The following is a 20,000-nucleotide window of genomic DNA, read 5'->3' on the forward strand; positions in this document are numbered from 1 at the left end:
GAGCTGGCAGGGAGACGGAGGGGGTGAGGTGAGTTGAGCTCGCTGGTATGGAGGGAACGTCAGGGGGGAGGGTGTCGATAGCGGAGATGGAGAGAGAGAGATGGGAGAGACAGACACGGGTGGGGTCCCCGGGGGGTGAGTTTAGAGAGGGAGACGTTGTGGAGAGACCAGCGATTATAAAAGACGAGAAGAAAACTGTCACGGACAAGACGACGGAGAGGGACAGAGTTCAACGCTAACGACAACGTTGTTAACTGTGAGCAAACAAACAAACAAACAAACAAACAAACAGTCTTACCCCGGACGTAGAGGTTGGCGGGGGCGGAGTAGCGCGTCCCGGCGCTGTTCATGGCGACGCACTCGTACTTCCCCTGGTCCAGCTCCTCGCTGCTCTCGATCTGCAGCGCACCTGCATGTGTGTGTGTGTGTGTGTGTGTGTGTGAGAGAGAGAGAGAGGGGTCGGCAGTTTACAATCTGGTGGTTGAGCAGACGCTTCCACCCACAGAGGCTTACGGTGTTTACCGTTTAGCGGGTTTACAGCTGTCCACAAATCAACATGTTTTGCATGGCGGCGGCGTCGAGGGACAGAGCCGACGAGAGACGAGAGACGACGCGGGACCGATTTCATTACCTGAACAAACACGTAGCCATGTCGGCTGACTGGGAAAACGGCCGACGCGACGAAACGGCGTGTAACATCATAATGGCGCCCCAGACCCCCTGCTGTGTTAGCGCGCCGCTGTGTTAGCGCTTAGCTAGGCTAAGCTGGTCAGGAGCAGAGGCGAGGGCGGCCGGGAGGTCACGACACGCGAGAAGTGCACTATCAGGATACCGTGTAGTAGTATAGAATGTCCTCACACACACACACACACACACACACACACACACACACACACACATTCAGGACAGGACATTCAGCCCACGTTTGTGAGAAATCCACATTCGAAAGATAAATTCCTTTCCTTTCCTTTGAAGAGGATGATTCGTCTATGTTTGTTCAATAGCCTCGCAATTGTCAACTGCCAATGTGGGCCTCCCTCTCTCTGTCTCTCTCTCTCTCTCTCCCTCTCTCTCTCTCCGTCTCTCTCTCTCTCTCTCTCTCAGAGTGTTGGTTAAGTGCTGTGATCAATAAGGGCTTCCACTGCTCACAGGATGTCCTCCTCGCACCGTGGCCCCTGTGAGAGGAGGAACAGTGTTCGCCTTTTAGCTGCCCGTCTCCGGACAGAGGGCCCACGCCTCGGTTCCTAGAGACCCGGACAGAGGGCCCACTCCTCGGTTCCTAGAGAACCGAACAGAGGGCCCACTCCACGGTTCCTAGAAACCCGGACAGAGGGGCCACCCCACGGTTCCTAGAGAACCGAACAGAGGGCCCACTCCACGGTTCCTAGAGAACCGAACAGAGGGCCCACTCCACGGTTCCTAGAAACCCGGACAGAGGGGCCACCCCACGGTTCCTAGAGAACCGAACAGAGGGCCCACGGCTCGGTTCCTAGAGAACCGGACAGAGGGCCCACGCCTCGGTTCCTGGAGAACCGCGGAGGCTCAGGCTCTCTGCTCAGTCGTGGTCACCGTGACAACGCCCCGCGCCCCGCATATTAACCGCTCCTAATCCTGGTTGAACACGAACAGGCGTGGCCACTCGTTGCCAGTAGCTCGTAAAGTGAACCTGAGTAAAATCAGGGTAGTTTAGAACGAGTACAATTAGACTTACCTGAATATCTCAAATCCAAACTACATTATATAAACGACACAGAAATGTTACGCAACACTGCAGACACCCCGCTACACTAATAGAATACATGGTGGTCACATGGGTTGAAAGCACAGTAGGCTACAGATACAACAGCTCAACACCATGCAGTCTGGACATGTTGACACAACATATTGAAGACACAGGGATGCCAGGGTAGGTTTCATTCGCCAGATATGCAATATGAGGATGGATTTAATAGCACAGCAGACGGATTCAAGCGACCGGACCCTCATAGCGAGAGAGAGAGAGAGGAGGGTCCGGGCGTTAACGAGAGAGAGAGAGAGAGAGAGAGAGGAGGGTCCGGGCGTTAACGAGAGAGAGAGAGGAGGGTCCGGGCGTTAACGAGAGAGAGAGAGAGAGAGAGAGGAGGGTCCGGGCGTTAATGAGAGAGAGAGAGGAGGGTCCAGGGGTTAACGAGAGAGAGAGAGAGAGAGAGAGAGAGAGGAGGGTCCAGGCGTTAACGAGAGAGAGAGAGAGGAGGGTCCGGGCGTTAACGAGAGAGAGAGAGGAGGGTCCAGGCGTTAACGAGAGAGAGAGAGAGAGGAGGGTCCGGGCGTTAACGAGAGAGAGAGAGAGAGAGGAGGGACTGAGCGTTAACGAGAGAGAGAGAGAGGAGGGTCCAGGCGTTAACGAGAGAGAGAGAGAGGAGGGACTGGGCGTTAACGAGAGAGAGAGAGAGGAGGGACTGGGCGTTAACGAGAGAGAGAGAGAGGAGGGACTGGGCGTTAACGAGAGAGAGAGAGAGGAGGGACTGGGCGTTAACGAGAGAGAGAGAGGAGGGTCCAGGCGTTAACGAGAGAGAGAGAGAGAGAGGAGGGACTGGGCATTAACGAGAGAGAGAGAGAGGAGGGACTGGGCATTAACGAGAGAGAGAGGAGGGTCTGGGCGTTAACGAGAGGGAGAGAGAGGAGGGTCCAGGCGTTAACGAGAGAGAGAGAGAGGAGGGTCCGGGGGTTAACGAGAGAGAGAGGAGGGTCTGGGCGTTAACGAGAGAGAGAGAGAGGAGGGTCCAGGCGTCTCTCTTAGGAGAGAAGTCAGTCTGCATCTCTCTTAGGGGAGGAGGCAGTCTGCATCTCATGTCTCTTAGGGGAGAAGTCAGTCTGCATCTCATGTCTCTTAGGGGAGAAGTCAGTCTGCATCTCATGTCTCTTAGGGGAGAAGGCAGTCTGCATCTCATCTCTCTGGGAGGAGAAGTCAGTCTGCATCTCATCTCTCTGGGGGGAGAAGTCAGTCTGCATCTCATCTCTCTGGGAGGAGAAGTCAGTCTGCATCTCATCTCTCTGGGGGGAGAAGTCAGTCTGCATCTCATCTCTCTGGGGGTGGGGGGGGGGGTCAGTCTGCATCTCATCTCTCTGGGGTGGTGGGGGGGGGTCAGTCTGCATCTCATCTCTCTGGGGGTGGGGGGGGCAGTCTGCATCTCATCTCTCTGGGGGTGGGGGGGGGTCAGTCTGCATCCCTCTTAGAGTAGAAGTCAGTCTGCACCCCTCCTAAGGTGGTTCCAGTCAGAAAACCAGCAGGACCGCACACACATCGAACCCCAAACAAAGACATCAGCGACCCGGCTGCTTCCTTCCTCAAGGTCATTGTGTGTTTTTATTGTATTCTCTTCCTCGCGGGTGAACAGGAGACCTGGCGGCTGGTTTGACTCTTCAGAAAGCTGGGAGTGAGGGTGGAGCAGCATACTGACGAGAGCGCGGACAGACTGGCCGGTGGAGCTCCTCTGTATTGAGACGCCCTCCATCGCTTCTCTGCAGCTTAACTGGAGTCATACCTCTTCCCGGGGGGGGAGGGATGATTTACATTAAAAAAAGGGGGGCGGGGGTTTCCATCGCCTCAGCCAGACTGCCTGTTCCCCTGACGCGACCGACGCTGCGCAGCCTTGTATGCAAATCCGCCCGTTTCGATTTCGCCGAGGGACGGCTAGCGAGATGGGATCTTCCTGCGGCAGTTTACTTTCAAACGCAGCCCGTCTTTCCGCGGCCGGCCCGGGAGGCTGGGTAGGGACGCCCGCGGTCGCCGCCCCCAGGGGGGTTAACGAAGCCCGGGTACTGGTCCAGTCTGGAGCCCCGTCAGTCAAGGAGGGGCTCGTTTACGAGGCCTGCTCGTGAGGGAGGGAACACGGTAGCTCACGTTCTGTTTCTCTGGCGAATCACATCTCTCCATAGAGATCCGTTTGCGCCCGGTCAGAAAATGATCTAGCCAATCGGCGTTCTGTACGGAATTACTAACAGCTACGCTGGGTGGGTTTAGGTGTGACGACAACGAGAAGCGGTTGAAGTTGAAGCGCGTGATCGATGGTGATGGACAGATGGTTCATCCAATCACCTGCCAAGTATCTTTGAAAGTGCCCGCCCTTTTCCAAACAGTTTCCAATGGAAAGTTCCCAGATGGTTATGCGAAGCAAACCATCTAGAATGTCAGGTTAGGGAGGTGTGGTGGTGGTGGTGGTGGTCGAGGACCAGAGGGGATGAGGGGGGATGAGGCTGGGGTGAGGCGGAAGGAGACGTGGATGTGGACGAGAGGCGGATGACGACGTGAGGTGACACCAGCACACTGACGACACTCATCGTCCTTACCTCTAATCGGCGTGCCACCTTATGGGCGAGCGTCATTTGAATGCAAACAAGATCGGAGAAAGTTTTGTTAGTAAGAGAGAGAGAGAGAGAGAGAGAGAGAGAGAGAGAGAGAGGAAGAAAAATGAAAAGGAACGTAATACAGATTGAGGAAAGCCGGAGGTCTGTAAGTTAGGAGGAAGAGGAAGTCAAAGGAGTTAGTGAGATATCCTGCAGCTGTCAGGATGAGTTTCACAGCAGCGCTGAGCACACCGGAGCTGTTGTATTAGGATGGATGTGAAGAGTCTACATGGTAGCTAATAGTTACATTCATATACATTTTTTAATCTTTTAACGTTAATGTTTCCTTTCAATCTGTTCTCATTCTGTTTACATGATTTATGTATCATTCTGTTGACACTGTTTTTATCCATCTCTTTGTATGTAAAGCACTATGTGCTACATTGAATTGTGTGAATGGTGCTATAAATAAAATGACAAATAAAATGACATTGACATCTATGATCTCCTTGGTCTTTAGGGAAGAAGATTCTGGTTGACGTGAGGTCAGATATTCACCTCTGATCTGTCCAGGCAGGGGTGAGAGGTCAGGAGGTCGCTGAGCTGAGAGTGTTAGGCACTACGCTTTCATTTTTAGGACTATTTAATTTCAATCAATCAATCATTAATCAATAAAGCACCTATCAATCTATTTCACCACACGTACAAACCATCCAAACTAACTCCCTAGAAAAATCCTAACTTTGAAATTGGCTTAAAAAAAAATGTGACGATGGTAATCAACACTGATTAGAGTGAACAGTAGATTCCATAATGAGACGGTTTAGTGACGGTAACGCAGAACTACCCTCGAGTGGGCCGTCCTGACAGGCACCTGTAGAAGAGCCCGGGTCTTGGGCCTCGGGCCCGGACCTGCTGTGAAGCCCGTCCAAATGAGCTGAATTTACTGGAGAAGGACGAGGTTTGAACTGGGTCGAAAGCCACTAATCTTCCTGACTCTCGGCCCTCCCGTCTGATCTGGGATCAGCCTGTTTATTTATCAAGCTCGCCGGGCGTCTCTGGAACACAGAGCCCCCATCGATTTCTTCACCAGAGGGAATCCTGGGTAATTCGGCATGGGCTGCAGATACTAAGGGCTCGTTGCATGTGTAAACGGGGTTTAAAGCTCATTTGAAGTAAAGGGCACAGAAAAACGATTTGCTTTGCGCACCGTTAGGAGATAACACTTTCTTTTTTCTCCCAAGATCTATAAGTATGCGGCTGGATAGAAAATCAAATGTAGAGCGTTTAAATTAATCCCAACCATGCGTTACACCGCTGACCTCAGCTTGCTATCTTTCACACCGCGACCTTCCGGAAGGTCATTCCCGCCCTGGTGATGAACCGAACGGTCTACCCTGATTCGGAGCGGCGGAGGTGAAAGGTCACGGTATGAAGGTCAGCTTAGGGTCGTGTAAGAGGTGTCTTACAACCGGTTACAAACAAAAAAAGATGACACCAATCAGACCGTTTTATGTCAGATTGGGTCGTTCCAGACTGGTTCAGATCTCTCAGTGATTTATGGGACTATTCCTGTGCTTTAAAGCACCTTGCCTATACAAAAGACAACAATGGACTCTGCACTACTACACACTTGAACACTTAACCCAACACCTGACAACACTATGCACAACTGTATGCTTCAACGTTATTTAATCGCACTGCCTACATCATGGACACCGACAGTCATCCATGATCGGATGGGATAAGTTGATGAGGATGATACTGACAGACTGCTAGACTACAGACCGTAAATTGGGAACCTTTAACTGTCTAGCTGCGTACCTAGGACTGGAACCAGGAACTGATTAGCACGGATAAGATACTGTAACGACAAGCGATTACAAGAACTCTGATGTACCTGTACCCAGGGCTGAAAATTAACACCTGCCACCAGCCAAATGCAGGTAAAATTTCCAATTGCCGACTAGATTTCGGAAGGCTATCTGAAAAAAAGATGGCTGGTAGATTTTTTCATCTTCAGTCCCCTTGGCAGGTGACTCACCGTGAGCCAAAAAGTTCTTTTTCACCCCTGCCTGTCCCTGTTAGGTTGAGATCTCTCAGTGATTGATGGGAGTGTTCAGGTGCTGAGCGTTAGGATCCAACACCGTACCTGAGCGCAGCTGCTTGATGCGTCCGTTGCTGCTGTTGATGTCCACGGGCAGGAAGTCTTTGAACCAGCTGATCTCCGGGTCGGGGTTGCCGCTGGCGGCGCAGAGCATGGTGGCGGTGCGCGTCTTCTCCACCACCTTCAGCTGCGGGCCCATGTCGATGGTGGGGAAGCCATGCGGGATCTGGTTCTCTGTAACGAAGACAGGAGCGCCGTTAACGCAGCACGGCACCACACATTTATCACAAAAAAAACAGTTTCTATCAAAAAGATTTGAGAAAACGTCTCTTATACTAGCGATGATGAGAATTGTATGGTGGTAAAGGTGAATCTCAAAGCATCAGAAGGCCAGTAGGGGTTTTTGAGAGAGCCGCAATTACACTTACGGATTCGGGGAAATCTACAGACGGCCAAACAAAACGGGAAACTGTAGGGGCCGACGCGCTGTGTCTGACTGGGTCCTTGAAACGTCCTCACATCTGAGGGATTACCATGCAGCAGCACGCATTATGGGATCCGAGCGTGTGAAGCAGACAGGCAGAGCTGTGGGCAGCCGCGGGGCCCACCAGGCAAAACAAACCCATTTGAATAATCCATCTTATTACAATATCCGTGCCGGTTACACAAGATGCAACATAGTCTCGGGGGGGGATCCACTCAAAACAAGAGCTTTTTTTGGATTGGAAGTCGATGATTAAACTAATTTTTGAGTCTGCTCCACTAGTCTTTATTTTGGGAAAATAAAGTAAAATTAATCTCTCTGGAAAAAAGCATTCATTTCAAAATGAGAACTAAAGTGGATTTGAGATGACATTAAAGACTACCATGCCCTGGGAATGTTATAGTTAACCATGCCCTGGGAATGTTATAGTTAACCATGCCCTGGGAATGTTATAGTTAACCATGCCCTGGGAATGTTATAGTCTACCATGCCCTGGGAATGTTATAGTCTACCATGCCCTGGGAATGTTATAGTCTACCATGCCCTGGGAATGTTATAGTCTACCATGCCCTGGGAATGTTATAGTCTACCATGCTCTGGGAATGTTATAGTCTACCATGCTCTGGGAATGTTATAGTCTACCATGCTCTGGGAATGTTATAGTCTACCATGCTCTGGGAATGTTATAGTCTACCATGCCCTGGGAATGTTATAGTCTACCATGCCCTGGGAATGTTATAGTCTACCATGCTCTGGGAATGTTATAGTCTACCATGCCCTGGGAATGTTATAGTCTACCATGCTCTGGGAATGTTATAGTCTACCATGCTCTGGGAATGTTATAGTTAACCATGCCCTGGGAATGTTATAGTCTACCATGCCCTGGGAATGTTATAGTCTACCATGCCCTGGGAATGTTATAGTCTATCATGCCCTGGGAATGTTATAGTCTACCATGCTCTGGGAATGTTATAGTCTATCATGCTCTGGGAATGTTATAGTCTACCATGCCCTGGGAATGTTATAGTCTATCATGCCCTGGGAATGTTATAGTCTACCATGTCCTGGGAATGTTATAGTCTACCATGCTCTGGGAATGTTATACTCTACCATGCCCTGGGAATGTTATAGTCTACCATGCTCTGGGAATGTTAAAGACCAGTCTCTCAATCACACTCCGTTGCCCTTGCTGACACCCCCACCCGCCCCCCCCACCCCCCCTCCGGCCCCCCCACACCCCGGACCAGTGATGTGTGCGATGTGTACCAGTAAACAACATCAACCAAGAGTCTGCAGTAAAAACAAGATAACACACACACACACACACACACACACACACACACACGAGCTGTGCTATTTGGTTCAAATCCCTTGTCCTGGCGTTGGCCTCAGTGGTTGGGCTGCGGCCCAGCTCATCTCGTGTTCAGGTTCCTCCACATCCTCTTATCTCCAGCGCCACAGGCCCGCCGGCCCAACAGAACCGCGCTCGCTACAGAACATCTCCCCCAAACACAACTTCATACTTCACGCTTTTATACTTCTTTCTGTTTCTTGAAACATAACAAAAAAGCAGCCGGGAGAAGTTGCCGCAGTCCAGCGCTTCTCAGTAGCACCTCTCCCAGATACATAAAAGAAGTAAATCTCATTTATCATGAAGACTACAGCGCATTTTATGATCGAGAGAGTTGGCTAAAGTTCCGGGACCGAGAAAAAATGCCAACAGTTGGTTTAGCGATGAGACAAACTGAGCAGAGCTATTACACGAGCCAGTGAGTCTCTCTCATCCCCGGCGCAAACACCGTATAACTCAGACTCGCCACCGACCGCTCGCCACCGCCGCGGCGTGGCTCCCGGCTCGGCTTCCGCCTGGCGCTACGACCGCGGGGTGGGTGGGGGGGGGGGCGGGGGGGTCTGCAGGTACAGGTTTCCTGGCGTTTAACGTGAGCGTGTCTGTTCTACAGCCGGGCCAATCAGCGACTCCCACGGCGCCAAAGGATCCAATCGGTCTGTGAATCCACACCACATGTGGGTGGGAGGCTGTACTTCATTATTTACAACTTCCCAGAATGCACAGGGAGCATGGCTCAGAATGTACCGGCAAATTACTGACTAGAGCAGAAGCACGAAAGACTACAGGCAAAGCCACCAAAGAAATGCAAAAAAGGGCTTGGATTTGTTGTTCTAAACCAAGTTGAAAGGATTGTGCCCCCCTGCGGATAGGAACGTGCGTGAAGACGGCCAACCAACAGACGGGACCTCAGCTCAGCCGGTCTCTCTCTCTCTACGGAAGTCGGAGCCAGAACATGACACCCTTGCGCTTGGCTTCTACGCGCGGCGAAGGCCTCCGGGAGAACACTTCCCCTCACGAGCACCTGCCGACGGCGTCTTCGGGAACGCGCCGCTTCCCGCACGCCGTCTACCCCCGTCATCCCGGGGAGACGGCGCTTTGTTCCAGCCCGCCTTCGACTCCGGCGCTCGGCTCGCTCCTGGAGATTTAGTCTTCGGCGTAGCAAGAAACGAAATATATGCAATTCCCGAGATCCCACTCACTGAGGGAAATATGATGCACTTCAGATGGTGCTGAAATTGAGAGAGTGCACTCCTAACAAGTCTCTTGGGATATTTATAAATGCAAACTTGTCCTTCAAAATGCACTTTAATGAGCTAACTAAAAGTTTAGCATGAAACTTCTTCTATAGGAAGGTTCTTTTACAGAAATAGGTCATGTTTTTGGTGTGATAATAGAAAGCTTTTAGTAGTCCACTTTCCAGTCAGAACTTGACTACAGAGACATTATCTATATGCACGCTGCTTCTACCACCTTGAATCAGCTTGACACTTTTTCTTTCAGCGCCGTGCTTTATCACTGGTGATCGTTCTAGAATGCACCGCTGCAATTTCTATCAGGCAGTGGGCTGGCCGCCCCTGGTTCCTAGGAGAACGCATCTTGTATGCTTATAAAGAAATCCTACAAATGCTATGCAATTACCTGAAAACACTCATCATAGCTTTTAGTCATCGTGCTCCTAGAGCATGTGGAGTTTCAAAATATATTATATAATTGAATGCCTTCAATTTCAGGCATATTCATAAATGTGATAGATGAATTCGAGGTCTGTGCGTGTTTTAAATAACTACATTACATTTACATTACGGTCATGTAGCTTTTATCCTAATCGACTTCTTCTTCAGCTTAAATAATTGCATAACATAGGATATAATGTTGCCACAACGTTATTAGCTGAATGTGTAAAATGTATGGATCTATGATGCTGATGTGATATTGTTGATTGTGGATTATTCTGACCCACAGTACTGTATGAGTGCTTAGTAACCAGAGCAGCATCACACGGACCCTTGGTCTCCGGATGAATAAAGGTAAACAGAGGTGGGGATGTTTTCTGAGAGGCTCCCAGGGAGCGGTCCAGCTGATGGGGGTTGATCTTGAGTCCTGATATCCCCTCTTCTCTCATAACCGCCCCCCTCATCTGTCTGAGATTATCAACGCTGAGGTGAAAAACCCAACTAAACGTCTCCCTCCCTCTCTCGTGGTCGATGGGGGTTTCCGTGCCACGGATGCCGGCGTGAATCTGAAGCGCTCGCCGACGACGGGGGCGCGCCGTCTCCTGCGGGTTTCGCTGGTAATTGGGCGGCCATCTTGCCGAGGTCAGACTGGGGTGGAACACGCCGTGAGAGAGCTTGGCAGCGGAGCCTGGCCGCCCCTGACCTGGGGCGATCCTTCCAGAGAGCTGACACTCTCACTCAGAGGGAGCGTGTTAGATCGCTCCCATCCTCCACTGCCTCGCCACGGCATTAAAAAAGCACAAGTGCTCCTCTGCTAGTGAGATGTGCCCCCAGGGTCAATACAACAGTGTTCTTAAACAACTTGCCTGCTAAAAATAAAGGTTAAACTAAACAAAATGTAAAGAAGCTGAAAGACAGGCCGTGCGTGCTGTGATGGCTGCAGCTCAGTGGAGCCGATGGGGGCTGGCTTTATTGGTAAACTTCCAGGGATAATTACGCTGGCAGAGAGAGAGAGAGGGAGAGAGAGAGAGAGAGAGAGAGAGAGAGAGAGAGAGAGAGATAGAGGGAGAGAGAGAGAGAGAAAGAGGAAGACAGAGAGAGAGGGAAAGAGAGATAGATAGAGAGAGAAAGAGAGACAGAGAGAGAGAGAAAGAGAGATAGAGAGCTAGAGAGAGATAGAGAAAGAGAGAGACAGAGAGAGAGAGAGAGAGAGAAAGAGAGAGGGAGAGATAGAGAGAAAGATAGAGAGAGAGAAAGAGAGAGACAGAGAGGGATAGAGAGAGAGAGAGAGAGAGAAAGAGAAAGAGAGAGACAGAGAGGGATAGAGAGAGAGAGAGAGAGAGAGAGAGGCCGAGAGAAAGAGAGAGAGAAAGACAGAGAGAGAGAGGGAGAGAGAGAACTCAATAAAAAGAAGGCGGAGCGTCTGTGGATGTGCGCCCGGGGCGAGCAGGCGAGGTCAGCGCTGGAAGCGTCAGACGCTCGTGAGGCGCTGGCAGAACCGGCTCAGCTCACCCCGTCAGCGGGAATCAAGAGACCCATTGTTCCCCCGCTGCTGGAGGATCACGCAATACGAGAACTTACTCACCGCAATATGAGAAGCTTAGCAGATAAACCTGTTTGAAGTGTGTGTGTGTGTGTGTGTGTGGGGGGGGGGGCACAATGGATGTGGGTTCCGCGGTCGGACTGTTAATGAAGACGGTTGTGGTGAAGGTACGGGGGTAAGCACCTGGAGAGACAGACAGACAGACAGACAGGCAGACAGACAGACAGACAGACAGACAGACAGACAGAGACAGACAGACACAGACACAGACACAGACAGACAGACAGGCAGACAGGCAGACAGAGACAGACAGACAGGCAGACAGACAGGCAGACAGAGAGACAGGCAGACAGACAGACAGACAGACAGAGACAGGCAGAGAGACAGACAGACTGACTGGAGTACAGGAGGCAGGGACTGATGGTACAGGAACAGCAAACACACGGGTCACAAAAACACAAATGTTTTTCCCCGCAACGTCACACAGCGTCCCCCCCCCCCGTCCCCCCCCGCCATCCTACCCCCGGAACTACTAGTGGAGTGAGTCAACCGGGGTGACGAGTCCGATCAGAACCCCGCTGGAACGGACCCGTCCTCCTCCTCCTCCTCCTCCTGTCACACTGGGAGGCTGCTGGAACTCGTAACTCACGTCAACCCCGGTTACTCTCACCCTGAACACACTCCTCTCCGCAGGGGAAAAAAACCTCCAGTAGTCGCCCCCCCCACAACTCCCCCCCCCAACCCTGCCCCGTGGGGGAGCCATGTGCTGGGCCCCCGTTCACAACAGCTCGGTCCAGAACCAGAACTCAGACTGTCCTCCTGCTCTCATCGGAGCAGTGTTGCGTGTGTTCGGCGGCGATGGGCGCCGTCCACCAAGACCAACCAGGCGATTACAAACAAGCCTCTCTCAAAGAATATTCCTACGGGGACGTGAGACCCGGCCATTAAACCCTAAACGTCTACGCGTTTAAACAAGCGCTCTGCTTTCGTCGCGTCAACAAGCAGCGACGGTTTGAGGGACGGCTACGGCGTTTTACTACTTTTGCGCGTCTCCGATTCTGTTAGAACTCTGTGCCGTTGCAGCCCGACTGTCTACTACGGGGGAACAGCTGACTTGGCATAGTCCCTAAAACGTCTAAGCATTTCCATCTAAATATCGAGTTCTATTACAGTAACTATTGTTCGACATTTAGACAGTAACTTTGTTCAGACTATGTTCTACTAGTAATAGCCTAATGATTCTAAGTGTATTTGTTAGATATACCCACAAATTATATCGACTTTCTGGGTTGTCTACAGACTTGTCATCTTCGTCGTCTTACGTTGCCACTCCAGCTAACGTTGCTTAGTGATAATGGATTTCCACCGCTACGGCAACGCGTCGGAATGTCCGCGGACGCCGTAACCGCCGTCCTCAAACCGCCGCTGCTTAAAGACCCTGTTACTTTCGTTAGGCGTTATCGTCCGAGAGACGAGGGCGATGGGAGCGCTCCTGTGGCCCTGGGTTTTAAATCCTAGAGACCGGTTTCGCAAGAGGGGACAGGTCTTGTGGTCTCTCCCCACGTGCGCCTGTTGCCCGGGTGATGGATGGACACAATTAAAGGTGATGTCTCCTTCGGCAGTGAGAACCCAGGGAGCCCGGCGGCGCCTACAGAGCTACTCACCGCGTGAAATATTACTGCACTAAAATGTACCCTTTTACCCGTACATCGCTGCTTTTTACGGAGGTGTGTGTGTGTGTGTGTGTGTGTGTGTGTAGCGGTGGGGTTGTTTGCTTCTGTGGTGGTAAAAGCTCGGCTTTTCAGGCATTTCGACCGATCCGATCACATTAAACGTGTGGATTTACGTCACTGACGGTGAGAAGACTCATAATGTTTTCTGACTCAAACCAGTCAGGGACGTCGTTAAGAAACAATGCTACGGTACACTTTGTTCAAACGCGAATACGTCTGAGATGAGTTGTGTCAGAAGCTAATTGCTGGCTTGGAGACGCTTCCTCATAGTTTTATGTGCGAGCTGTCACCGGCGTGAGTGACAGAGCGCTATGAAGCCCGGGCGCCGTCGGTGTTGTCACTGTTCTGGAGGGACGTCAAACGCTCGCGGCGGAGACAGGCCGCCTCGGAGACAAAGAACCTGCTCTCTGAGACGAGGGGGAGAGAAGACGGGTATCTGCGTCTCTCTGAGACTGTGTGTGTGTGTGTGTGTGTGCATGTGTGTGCACGCAGAGTCAGAGTGGGGTGTGTGTGCGTGTGTGTGGGAAGGGGGGGGGGGGGGGGGGTTAAGTGTTTGTTACTGTATGGAGTAAGTTTTAGGTCAGGCTCCACCAGGCCTCCACCAGGGCTCCACCAGGCCTCCACCGGGCCTCCACCGGGGCTCCACCAGGCCTCCACCAGGGCTCCACCAGGCCTCCACCGGGCCTCCACCGGGGCTCCACCAGGCCTCCACCAGGCCTCCACCGGGGCTCCACCAGGCCTCCACCAGGGCCTCCACCAGGCCTCCACCAGGCCTCCACCAGGGCCTCCACCAGGCCTCCACCTGGCCTCCACCGGGCCTCCACCGGGGCTCCACCAGGCCTCCACCAGGCCTCCACCGGGCCTCCACCAGGCCTCCACCAGGCCTCCACCGGGGCTCCACCAGGCCTCCACCGGGCCTCCACCAGGGCCTCCACCTGGCCTCCACCGGGCCTCCACCAGGAGTGAAACTCGGCCACCGCGACCACTGGACACCGTCTCTCCACTGTCAATTTATTTTTTTATTTTTTTCATTTTCGCATATCAGCGGCAGCGCCTATGTTCATCAAATAATAAAACTTACATTTGTAAAATACTAAGCATGTTATCTATCTAGTAATTACACTGTGTGTTGTTGTCTCACCTGTGCACTACTCACAGGCAGGCGCCTCGCTGTCTACTAATTAGGCACTGATGTCACGAGAGCAGGAGAGAGGTCAGACAGAGTTGGCCTAGGTTACGAGAGACGATGGCGGAAGATTTGCTGTCAAAGCCCTCGGGAAAAGCGCCTATTTGGCAATATTTTGCGTTTAAACCCAATGCCAAGAGGGAACCTGAAAACCTCAACCAGGCAACTGAAACAACTCAGACTTTGTCTGATGAAGGTGGCAGCAACTGGAGGAAATACCTCCAATCCACACACGCACCTTCAAGCCCACCACAAGAACCAAGCTGCAGAAATGGCCCCCGGAGCGAAAGGTAAAGTACGACCGGAGAGCCACGCAGCACACGCTGCACAGCCTTCCATGATTGGTGCGTTTGCTCGAAGAACTAAATATAAGAAGGACAGTGTGAGATGGAAGACATGCACAGATGCAGTGACTAAATACATCTGCAAAGAAACGCTGTCTTCCAACACCGTTGAAAAGCAGTCGTTCAGAGACTTGCTAACCACACTCGACGAGGAGGAGTGTTGCAGCTAGCGAGGGCTGGGCGCTACACTGAGGGAACCAAAACACAGCGGTTGGTTGGACAGGCAAGCGGGTCTCACAGGTACTGAGTACCAGACAGTAGACTGATGTTAAGACAGGCTGGCTGGTCTCACAGGTACTCAGTACTGGACCCTAGTCTGACGTTAGACAGGCTGGCTGGTCTCACAGGTACTCAGTACTGGACCCTAGTCTGACGTTAGACCGGCTGGCTGGTCTCACAGGTACTCAGTACTGGACCCTAGTCTGACGTTAGACAGGCTGGCTGGTCTCACAGGTACTCAGTACTGGACCCTAGTCTGACATTAGACAGGCTAGCTGGTCTCACAGGTACTCAGTACTGGACCAGTCTGGCGTTAGACAGGCTGGCTGGTCTCACAGGTACTCAGTACTGGACCCTAGTCTGACGTTAGACAGGCTGGCTGGTCTCACAGGTACTCAGTACTGGACCCTAGTCTGAGGTTAGACAGGCTGGTCTCACAGGTACTCAGTACTGGACCCTAGTCTAACGTTAGACAGGCTGGCTGGTCTCACTGGTACTCAGTACTGGACCCTAGTCTGACGTTAGACAGGCTGGCTGGTCTCACAGGTACTCAGTACTGGACCCTAGTCTGGCGTTAGACAGGCTGGTCTCACAGGTACTCAGTACTGGACCCTAGTCTGGCGTTAGACAGGCTGGCTGGACTCACAGGTACTCAGTACTGGACCCTAGTCTGACATTAGACAGGCTAGCTGGTCTCACAGGTACTCAGTACTGGACCAGTCTGGCGTTAGACAGGCTGGCTGGTCTCACAGGTACTCAGTACTGGACCAGTCTGACATTAGACAGGCTGGCTGGTCTCACAGGTACTCAGTACTGGACCAGTCTGGCGTTAGACAGGCTGGCTGGTCTCACAGGTACTCAGTACTGGACCAGTCTGACATTAGACAGGCTGGCTGGTCTCACAGGTACTCAGTACTGGACCCTAGTCTGACGTTAGACAGGCTGGCTGGTCTCACAGGTACTCAGTACTGGACCAGTCGGACGTTAGACAGGCTGGCTGGTCTCACTGGTACTACTGATGGACCTGCCTTGGAGTTTTGACTTGCAAAGCACTGGAGGGCAAAAAGCTTCCTTATGTGTCTGTGTCCATCACAGGCAGCCATGCTTTAACAGCAGACACACACACACACACACACACACACACACGCACACACACACACACACAGCGGTAGCAGCACACACACACACACCATCACGGCATCAAAGCGCCAGCATGGTGTGCCAGGGCCTTGGCTTAATGCTGCTGTAATCAGTTGAAATCGGGGAGGATCTGCCCAGGATTCTGCCCAGGAAAAGAATGGAAGCATATGGGAAAAATGAGGCGGAAAAAAGCCAGAAACACATCAATCCAACCACATTGTGTTCTGGCAGAGATGTTCCTGTGTTGTTTCTTTTCCAAATGGAACAAAGTGTTGGCTTAAAAAAAATCCTACAGGAACTAGTTGAAACACTGTAGGTCTGTTTAACTCCTGTAGGTCTGTTTAACTCCTGTAGGTCAGTTTAACTCCTGTAGGTCAGTTTAACTCCTGTAGGTCAGTTTAACTCCTGTAGGTCTGTTTAACTCCTGTAGGTCAGTTTAACTCCTATAGGTCAGTTTAACTCCTATAGGTCAGTTTAACTCCTATAGGTCAGTTTAACTCCTGTAGGTCAGTTTAACTCCTGTAGGTCAGTTTAACTCCTGTAGGTCAGTTTAGCTCCTGTAGGTCAGTTTAACTCCTGTAGGTCTGTTTAACTCCTGTAGGTCAGTTTAACTCCTGTAGGTCTGTTTAACTCCTGTAGGTCAGTTTAACTCCTATAGGTCAGTTTAACTCCTGTAGGTCAGTTTAACTCCTGTAGGTCAGTTTAACTCCTGTAGGTCAGTTTAAAATGTGGTTAAATGAATGACGTCCTCGTTAAAAAAGTAACAAACTAGCGGACGCGTGCGTTGAAACGAGTCGGAGAGCCCGCCGCCTCCCGGGACCGCACCTCTGGAAGCGCAGCAGTTGCTATGGAGACCGGAGCGCCAGACATACATTGGACGCCGAAGGCTGGCGAACGCACCTGTGCGGAGGAAGCCGCCTTAACGAGCCCCCTCACGCTTCAAACGCGGACCCCGCCCCGCCCGAGGCCGACGGAGTGGCGGTACGCTGGCCGGGGTCCAGAGGGGGAAGCGAACGGCCGGGCAGCTATCTCTCCCGGATCGTCCCTGTGCACACGCCTGCTCGTCCCAGTCTATCTGGAGCTGTAATGCATGCCGTGACCTTTCAAATATATACCCCCCCCCCCCCCACTGAGGAGCAGAATATTCAGCCCTATTTCCTCACGCTAACAGACACATAGGGGCGAATTCACTAAAGGATTGCGCAGCTTTTCCTGACGCAAAGCCTGTGCAAATAAGTCAAAAATTATGTTTGCTATTCACAAAGCCCTCGCAAAGGGTGAAATACGGTGTTAACTGCGTTGCGTTCGTCATTGCGTTTCTCTGCGCCGGTGTTATTAGCTCATATTTAAATTAGGTAATATGGGCGGAGAATGTTCCCCTTTCTATGCAAATGAACATTATTGCAAAACCCGCCCAATTCACAAAGATCGGCGCAAATTGCCTCACGCAGTTAAAGTGAAATTAATACCGTTTTCAGAAACGTGGTGGTATTTAAGCGCAAGGGGTGTGTCGCGGCCAGCCTGTCCGCTGATCATGGCAGCAGTGATTGTTGCGAGGCGAAGGCATCGCAATGCCAGTCATGTTGTTCGTGAGAGAATATTTAGAAGAAGAAGGTCACTTTTTGATTTAACACTAGAACCACCGCGGTAACTGTTTGGACACCAGAGCGCGCAGCTCTTCAGCCAACTGGAGGATGAAGTCGCGTCTGGGGAGGCTCAGTTGACCATGCGTCTCTCCACCCGTCCCCAGCGAGTCCAAGCTCCCCCAATGAATATAATAGCCTACATAGCACGAAACTGTGCGTATAATAGTCTATACGCGAAACTGCGCATTCCCTATAGCTGTTCATTGAACGGCTGGGGGCCGATATAGGTATAAATAAATAAATAAAAACATAGCCTACACAATATTTGTTTTATTTGAATGGTCTTGAAAATATTTTGCTTTTGTATCATAGGTGACGGCAGGTATCATCTTCAGCCATGGATGATGACTCCCGTGCGTAATCCTTCCAACGTTGGAGAGGCGGCGTACAACTGGGCTCACATCAGGACGCGCGGTGTGATTGAGTGCACATTTGGAATCCTGAAAAGCCGTTTAGATGTCTAGATCGTACCGGTGGGGCAATGTTATACACTCCCCCAAAAGTATGCCAGATCATCGTGCTGCAACTTGCATAACATAAAATGACAATTTTTCCTTTGTTCGTCTTTTTAAATCATTCCACCTCCGTTTGCAGTCTTCCGCGTTTACACACACAAATGGCACTGACTGATTGGGAAATTAAACCCCAAATAGGCTATGATTTTTTGCTGCAGTCGTGATATTTTTTGCCGAAAGCTGTGAGACATGTTTTTGAACCTCGTCCGTGAGGCCTTCAAGTTCGCTGTCTGAAAATCGTATCTTTCTTTTTCTGTCTGCCATCGTCCAATGATATGCATACGAGTTGTATGCGCTGTATGCGCAGTATTTATAGTCATTTCCTATATCAGCAGCAAATTGCACTCAGCCGCAAACACCGAATGGGCGTGTTTGCGCTGGGATATTATTAGCGCAATGTCTTTAGTGAATAGGTTTTTAAAACGGAGCACATAGCGGGCGCAACTGACGCGCAATATAATGGTGCAATTAGCGGGCGCAATTTGCTTTAGTGAATTCGCCCCATAGTCAATAACAGTCATCTGAACCCCCCACACACACATTATCATCTCCCTCTCCATCGCTCCCTCCTTCCGTCTCCACCTCTCCCTCCCTCTCCCTATCTGCTATCATACTCCCTCCCTCTCTATATCTCTCCCTCTCTCCATCTCCACCTCTCTCCTATCTTCCTCCCTCCCTCCCTTCGTCTCCACCTCTCCCTATCTGCTATCCTACTCCCTCCCTCCCTCCATCTCTCCCTTCCTCTCTCTAATCTACTATCCTCTCTCCATCCTTCCTTCCCTCCCTCCATCTCCACCTCTCTCTCTCTTTCTCTCTCTCTCTCCCTATCCGTATCCTACCCCCTCCCTCCCTCCATCTCTCTCTCTCTCCTCCATCTCTCTCTCCCTAACTGCTATCCTCCCCCCTCCCTCCCTCCATCTCTCTCTCTCTCCTCCATCCCTCTCTCTCTCTCTCCCTATCTTCTATCCTACCCCCTCCCCCCTCCCTCCCTCCTATCAGCTCTGCTCCCAGCGTGGTCAGTATGATCTACGGTCCTGCCAGGAACCTCCGGCTGTTATCTGTGCCGCAGAGCGCCGGCTCGGTACCTAACCCCCAGCTGTCACGCGCCGGGGGTCTGTCCTCCGGAATACGGATCCCATTGGCCGACCGGACCGGTCACCTTGGTGGAGGGGGGGGGGGGGGGCGCGCCGTAGAGCACAATCACACCCTCCATTACCTACTGTATAAACCACTGTATACAGGAAGTGAATCTGTCAGAGGCGGTGGCGCGTGGTCCACGACACGTGCGGTTTTCCGTCACCTCCTCCTTTTTTTTTTTTTTTCAGTGGACAGGTTCTACCTTGAAAAAGAGGCTGTATCTCGACGGGTCATTTCCTGGTACAATAAACAAAATGACCGCCCCCCCACCCCCCAAATGAATCATCTTGCCACGCCGCTTCGCCGTGACATGTTTAGGAGTAATTGCGTCAGACAGAGGCGGCTGTAGGGCTGGGAACGGGCGACGGGCGTAGCGAATCGTGTCAGGAGCCTGCCCGTTCCGATGCTGGCTGGTCTGACATCCTCTTCCCCGACTCCCCCAGGCGGGGATAATGAACAATGCGCTCGCCCCGTACGCCGACGACATCACACCCTCCGTGGCTGTGATTACAGGGCTGGAGCTGGCGCAGGCACGCCGCGTCTTGGGGTCTTTACAAAGCGACAGCTTAATGAATATGGATGCCGATGTGACTCGT

At 51.7% G+C, this 20,000-nt stretch overlaps 1 pseudogene across 1 annotated transcript in view; it reads right to left on the reverse strand.

Annotated features, from left to right (window-relative positions):
* LOC311328426 (receptor-type tyrosine-protein phosphatase F-like) overlaps window positions 1-20,000 on the reverse strand; it is a 99,525-nt pseudogene that overhangs the window by 46,324 nt on the left and 33,201 nt on the right. The window contains exons 4-5 of the transcript XR_014631354.1: window positions 6,479-6,667; window positions 299-409 (exon numbers count right to left, since the gene is read on the reverse strand). The product of XR_014631354.1 is annotated as a receptor-type tyrosine-protein phosphatase F-like (transcript). The remainder of the gene's footprint in view (window positions 1-298; window positions 410-6,478; window positions 6,668-20,000) is intronic.

This window comes from Borostomias antarcticus, assembly GCF_949987555.1.
Source record: "Borostomias antarcticus genome assembly, contig: scaffold_247, whole genome shotgun sequence".
NCBI classification, from domain to species: domain Eukaryota; kingdom Metazoa; phylum Chordata; class Actinopteri; order Stomiiformes; family Stomiidae; genus Borostomias; species Borostomias antarcticus.